General features: G+C 37.4%; 1 non-coding gene across 1 annotated transcript; it reads left to right on the top strand.

The window, feature by feature from the left end:
* The first annotated feature begins 446 nt into the window (after window positions 1–446).
* Window positions 447–519, top strand: TRNAA-AGC (transfer RNA alanine (anticodon AGC)). Its single transcript has one exon. It is a non-coding gene; the product is annotated as a tRNA-Ala (tRNA).
* The last annotated feature ends 6,971 nt before the right edge of the window (window positions 520–7,490 follow it).

The following is a 7,490-nucleotide window of genomic DNA, read 5'->3' as shown; positions in this document are numbered from 1 at the left end:
GAGGGGTCCGCGTTGCTCCGGCTGCCGTGCTTTCCTCCTCCTCCTCCTCTTCCCCGCTCTTCCATCCTCCGCCGAGGTCGCCAGGAGCGAGAAGGAGAGCAATCAACGGCGCCAACTGCCGCCGCCTCGCCCAATGCAAAGCGAGCCTAGTTCAGGAGCAACCCGCCGCCGTCCGCAGCGCTTCGAGTTTCTCCTCCCGGAGGCGCGCTTGGCAAGACCGCGCCACGCATGCGCTGTTTGAAGAGTCATGGGAAGTGTGGTTTCCCCCATCCCGCTTTCCGACGAGGCTTCTTCCCTCCTTTGCTTGCTTTTATAGTTGAGGAAACGAAATTTGGGACAATTCACTGAATTCGGGAACGGGTCGAGAAGACGGCATTAGCAAGAGTTTGGATAAGTTCTTCAGTATTGCTATATATTGCCTACGAAAAAAAGGCAAAAATAAGGAAGGGGGATTAGCTCAAATGGTAGAGCGCTCGCTTAGCATGCGAGAGGTAGCGGGATCGATGCCCGCATTCTCCAAGTGGTTTTTCCACTTTTTAGTGGTATTGTACTCTTAAATTTAAATGATCCAATATTTTAAACGATCCTAAATTTCACGTCACATTTATTTATTGGAAAGAAATCTTCATGAAAAATCTGTGATACTCCTCACAATTTCCGTGGGTTTAGAAAATTGGTATTCTGAGTTGTCTTTTTCCTTCAGAATATAATACAAGTTCTTGTAACTTTTTCTTATTACTGTACTCCCTTTATGTGCATTAATTATTGCTTCAACGGATGGGATCCTCGACATTTACATACAAAAATGTTCTGTTTCATAAACCACTAAGCAAGTATTACACATTCAGGTTGATTGACCCAGAACAGGTAACGCGAAAATGAAAAATTTTGTATAAGAAGACAAAAATAATATTTTCCTCTTTAATATTTTAGCTAATCAGCTCTACTGAAATTATAACGGATCCTAAATTAACAAGGATATAATCATCCTATAGACTATTATTGTGCCTAGATAAATAAAATATGAAGTTAGAGAAATGTGCGTTGCATTCAAGAATAAAAATGTAATATTTTCTTCAACTGCCAATAGCTCGAAGTCCAACATTCCTTTTTTTTTAACCTCTTAAAATAATTATTCCTCGTTAAACAGAGATTGGTTAAGATGTCTGAACTCCTTGCTGCTCAGATGTGCATAGGCTGCCCCCTAGCGGGAGGCATAAAAATTGTTTTAGGAAAGATGGGGGGGGGTACAAAACAAAACTGCTTCACCACCTTGTTTGAAGAAGAACTTTATTGTCATTGTACAAGTATAACGAAACTGTGGATGCACCCCAGCAACTGTTCACAGTACAATAAAACCAAACCACTTAAAAATGAAGATAAGAAAAATGGAGTACCCACGTCTCCATTTGCAATTTGAGAGTACAATATCTACGAATATACACAAAATATACATCCAACACTGGCTGTGACGCTTTGCTGAATATAATACACAAGAGATGGATTGTACTGTAATATGTTATTATACATCTGAATGGGGTATTGAGATTTCACATCTTTTCACATCTTAATAAGGTAGTGACTTTGTGTTTATTTGCGGTTCGGATGACCCAGGGAAAGAAACTATTTGTTAGTCTAGTGGTATGGGATTTTATTGACCTAAAGCACCGTCCAGACGCTTTGTAGGACGTGGTGCAGAATCAGACCTTTTGGAAATCAGTGAGCCACGCAACGCAAACAGGCAGACAAGCCTCTCTTGTAATGAAATTCAAAGATTTCACTCTGCTGCATTATTCAAGCAAATGCCAGATCTCCAATGACACTGCAGAGAATTCATTTTGGACGAGTGAAGCCAAGTCATTTTATGCCATGCAAAGACGACATAATCGTAATCTTTCTTGGCACATTCAGCCTGGAGTTATATACCTCATGGATATGCAGATCCTAAACATGCAATAATATAGGCCGGAGAGAGGTGGAAGGTAGGGAGGATTTATCATACTCTCAGAGGAAGGATTATAAGGACATGGATCAGTAAAAGTGGCAACATAACTCTTGTCCCTCCTCCACTTCCCCCCTCATTCTAATGTTAAAATTAAAAGGGCAGAATTGTTTTTAGTCAAGTCTTTTGCATCACCAGAAAGCCTGAAGTTTTCCCACCTCTCATGTAAATAATAAGCCTTGAAAGGAACCCATTCAAATGGGTTCTTGCCAAATTCTTAGTCTCTCACCATTTCTTTCTCTCCCTCTCACCCTGATCTTGCATTAGCATGTTGGAAGAAATAACCTTCTGGGTTCAGTTCCAAGTGGGGAAGAAAGACACTGAAAACATGGTGACTGCTTGGAAAGATGGTTTAATGGTGGACAGGATCACATGCCCTGAAGTAAGAAAGAAGGAAAAAGGCTGAGAACCTGAGAGACCCTTAGTTTTATAACCTCTGTTGGGCCCCACCTTAGTGTTTCCTGTTCCTGTGTAAGAAATGTATCCCATTGGCTGTCAGACTCCCAGGGGCGGGGGTTTAACTAACTTTGTAGGCTTTGTCTGGACCACAGGACTACACCTTAGTGTTGGCTGATACAATCTTCCCAGGCCAGGTGGTGAGATGGGTAGAGTTTTATTATGTAGAATACTCTTGCCTAGGCTTTAATGGCCCATTAGCAAAGGTGGGGGGGGGATGAGTTTCTGCCTCTCTGAGTTTCTACTTTATTCTTTTTAGGGGAAATATTCTGCCTTTTTAATATTTCCTAGGATATTTCATTTTTCTAGGAGAAGGGTGGGTTTTAACTTCCAACAAGCATATAGGGATTTTCTTACTATTTCTCCACTTAATTGCCGTAATCAAGACTCAGGAATTGGGGTATATTACAATCTGAAAAGCAGCCTGAAAGAAGTCATCATATCAATGTGTTATGCCACAACATCAATGAATTTATTTAATAAAAATGTGGATGGTCCAGTATTGTGTTCAGTATGTTCAAAGAAACATAATCCAAGACCCTCAGCAGTCTGCATCCTCTTTGGGTGTACTTCCCAAGGATTTTTAAAAGTTATTAGCAAATTATAACATTTGACATAATAAAAGAAGAAAAATGTTACAAATATGATTGGAGAGTAATTATAGCAATTTTACTGAGATTTGAGATGAAATAAATCCAAATTAGCTTTTGTTCTGGCCTCACCCACTACATTTTTGATGGTGCTATTTTAAGATGCTGTTCCAAAATCAGTCCTCAGTCTACAAAAAGTTGGGTGTCCTCTTCTACACAGTACTAACATTTGCAGACTGGATCAAATAATACACTTATTGTTTATATAGTGGCAAGTGCAACAGCTGTGGCATGTGATAGGTTGGAAAGTCTTGGACACAACCAATGCCTGTTATAGGGATGTTATGTTTTTACCAGCTTTTGCCTGGAATTGGATGAATAGAACTGTGTCTTTGATTCTATATGGTATGCAGTTTTAAAAGCATAGGACAGCATGTCAAAAATTAAATGCTAAATTTATTTTTGACAAAATGGATAGGGAAAAATTCTTCCTCAGCATCAAACACACAATCTAGTTTGATTTTTTTTAAAGATGAAATCCATCACTTTATTATTTAACTCCAGGTCAGAGGAGAAGATACAGTGCATGCTCACATGCTTAATATTTTCTGTGGCATTCAAATCATGATTTATTAAACTTAGTCCCAATTATATGTAGTTTAAATGAAATCCTTATTGTAAAGGGCTGTGATATTTCATGAAGTAATCAGATAGGACTGCCACCAGTCAAAAAGCATCTCCATAAATATTGGCATATTAATTTGTAAATTTGGTTAAATTATCTTTCCATAATTTGCATGACTTCTGTCACTTGGCTCCAACCCTTTACTCTACTTTTGGTTGGTTTTTTTAATAGCTTTCAGTTGTCTATATTACTTTTTTAAAACATACAAAATCCTCTACCCTACTTAACATAAAAAGAATAAAAACAGTCTCAGAATTGCCATCTAAAGGTGAGTAAGGAGCTCAAAACGCCTGGACAAAAAATAGAACAAATAACTACGGAACTGCAATATTTCATATAAATAATACCCTAATGCACTGTAGAAAAGTGTAAAACCAAACTAAAAAAATAGTCTATTTCTTCTTTTTCTATTTCTTCCTGCTTTGGTGTACATATTTCCCATTCCAGGAAAACCTTTTAATTGATTGGATTGTTCAGCAAATAGCATGGAAGTCTATGCAAAAGAAGTGGATTTTCTTGTCTGTATGGTTGTACATTATCAATTTCCATTATATTGTTTTATGTTTTGAGAATTCCAGAATATGTTCACACTCGGACTTTGGTTATATTGCTGTAGAGTAGGAATGGAGAGTGAACAGAGGAAAAAAATAGAGAGAAAGAAGACTTGTCAAAATGAGGATGAATCTTTCTCTGGCACTGTTACAATGATGAGCTTTCTAGTGACACATACTAGTCACATTAATAAACTTCTAACCAGTTCGTAGTCCTGAACTTCCTTCTGCATATTGTTTTCCTAGTAGGCCAGCAAGTTTAATAAACCCTAGTATAATAACATCCTGAGCCCTACACCTAATAAAATATGTTCCTGCTTCCCACTCTGTTTTTATTTTGGCTAGCTCACATAAAATGTGTGATTCGAACGTGTTTAGCTCAGCAGTTTCTCTGACCCATCTTAGCCCTATGGAATCTAATCTCAAAGTATCTTCCTATAAACTGTAGACCAGAGCCCAACCTCACAGAGTCATAGACATAATACACCTTCTTTGTTTTTCAATATTGCCATTATCCATCAGGCTTGTAACAATGCAGGTAAATATAGAGTGTGTACATTAAAAATACACACTTGGTATAATTCCAGAAATTCCTTGGCCAAATGCCTATATTCTCAAAGAATATGCATGGTTATGGTAATTCATATTTTTATTACGATCTATTTTTTGTATCTCTGTAGGAAAAAAACAATACTCCAGATAAAATAAAAATATTAAGTGAAATAAAGGAAAATAGTATGTATCCCTTCTCTTAAAGTCCCACTACATTTTCTGTTCTCTCTCTCTCTTCTTTTTTTTTGCCTTCAGACCAAGGTACGAAGCTGCTTTGTTGGTGATGCAATGAGAGGCTGACTGGTACACTTCTGGTGTAGCCATGCTGCCATAGGCAAGTGCCTACACCACTATCTGGGGAAAAGGCCCCTCAAAATCACCTTGATTTTTGACAATCACAGTATTTCTGAAAGCTTTCAGGATTTCAAAATCACAGACCTGTCAGTCTTTTCAAGGCTCCTAGTAGTTGCAATCAATTTAAAGATGTTCCTCATTAACTAGATAACTTTAAAATATTTGTTTTAATACAGATATTTAAATATTAATATGGACTTTTTAAAATCCTATGTCTCTGTCCGTTATGCCACTATATCTTATATTCAAACTTTCCTTTAATAATAATGGTCAGAAGAGTAATCTTCTTTTATACAGACAGTTGTGAGTACTAAATGAGATTTGAAATAGTGTGTCTGTGTATATTCACTTATAGGGGGATTTTACCAGTAGTTTTAATTAGAATAGAATACTTTATTGGCCAAGTGTGATTGGACACACAAGGAAATTGTCTTGGTGTAAATACTCTCAGTATACATAAAAGCAAAGATACATTCGTCAGGAGTCGAGAATCATAAGGTACAACACTTAATGATAGTCATAGTGTACAATAAGCAATCAATCATATTAGGAAACAGTCAATATAAATCGTAAGTATACAAGCGACAAAGTTACAGTCATACAATCACAAGTGGGAGGGGATGGGTGATAAGGAGTGATGACAAGATTAACAGTAATAGTAGTGCAGACTTTGTAATAGTTGAACATTAGCATTGTCATCATTGTAACAATCAGGGGTGGGATTCTACCAGTTCGCACCTATTCGCTAGAACCAGTTGTTAACATTCTAAGCAGTTCGGAGAATTGGTTGTTAGAATAAATTACTGGCCTAATCCTGTAAGGAAGGCAGGAAGGAAACATTCTGGTGTTGCTTACAGAAACTGCATTAACCTTATTACATTCTTGGCAGGACTAGATTTCCTGTCTCAGGAACGTCTCTGGAGTTTTTTCCCCCTCCTTTGCTGGTACTTTGCTTGTGTGGAGTGACCATTCAAAGTTACAATGGCATTGAAAAAACTGACTTATGACAATTTTTCACACTTACAACTGTTGCAGCATCCCCACAGTCATGAGAGGCCAGGCGAGGAGATGCATGCCTCGATGTGAGTGATATTGAGTTGGCCACACCCAGCCAATAACATGACCACCAAGCCATGTCCACCAACTAAGCCACGCCCACAGAACCAGTTGTTAAAAAGTTTGAATCCCACCCCTGGTAACAATAAATACCTATGTGATAAAGACATCATCAAGTCATGAATCCTGCACAATACACCTATGCCATTACCTAATCCTACCAAGAAAAGCTGTCTGGGACCCCTAAAAGTTAATTATTAATACAACCCTCCATTTTATTGAATTAACCCTGGTAATCCAAGGTCACCAGGTAATCCCTGGTAATCCAAATCATGAATATCTCATGATATTCAGTAAAGATCTTTAACCAGGGATTAATGGTAAATCACATTTTTGAGCAAAATAACAAAAGCCATACTAAGGTTTATTTGGAGTGAGTTTTTGAAATCTCCACCTTAAATGCTAGAAACCTCTGACTTGCTTACATTTTTAGTACCGGTAGAATGCAACCTTTTATTTTATAAATTTTTGAAAAGATTGAAGAGCCCTAGAACAAAAAATTCCAATTTGTTATGAAATTAGGTTGGTTTTCGATGTTTATCTTATGTAAATATTTTATTGAATAGGAGAAACATTCTGACAAGATTTCCTCAGCAGTTTGTACTTTGAGCCCAAAGTGTAACCACAAGTCAAGAGACCACCCTCTCTGCATTAAGTGTTTAATGCATCCATAAATATTCAAAACACACTCCCTGGTTCTGCAATAGCATTTTGCAATGTACTAATCATAATTCAAGCTAATTTGGATATGCTAGAATGGATTACTGCTCACTGAACTGAGATTATCTTTGCTGTTCTAGAAATCAGACATTGATTATCTAATGACAAGAATATGTGTTTCTCTTTCACTGTGAATAAAGCATGGCATTAGCTGAATTTTAAAGTGCCACTTTAAACATGCCACTGGCAAGTTTAAAACCATACTCAACAAGTTGCAGCTACAGTATTATGTTCTAATATGGGCCAGTTAATATAACAGGCATGAAGTAAACTGTGTGTTTAACTTCCATTTTTCTCCCAATTAGAAAACATTTCCATGTAGTCTTTGTTATATCTATTGTAGTATTCTCAATCTTAGCAACTTTCAAGATGTGTGGCTTTCAACTCACCGAATTCCCTAGCAGTATGCAGAGATAGATACAGATATGTTAGTATGAATATGTAATAATCCTGGAATGAGAAAG

The sequence above is a fragment of the Notechis scutatus genome, chromosome 1 (genome assembly GCF_049901735.1).
Source record: "Notechis scutatus isolate UNSWTSFEM ecotype Mainland chromosome 1, rNotScu1.2, whole genome shotgun sequence".
In the NCBI taxonomy this organism is placed as follows: Eukaryota; Metazoa; Chordata; class Lepidosauria; order Squamata; family Elapidae; genus Notechis; species Notechis scutatus.
The sequence above is the reverse complement of the archived record's forward strand: the minus strand, read 5'-3'. Positions and strand labels throughout refer to the sequence as shown.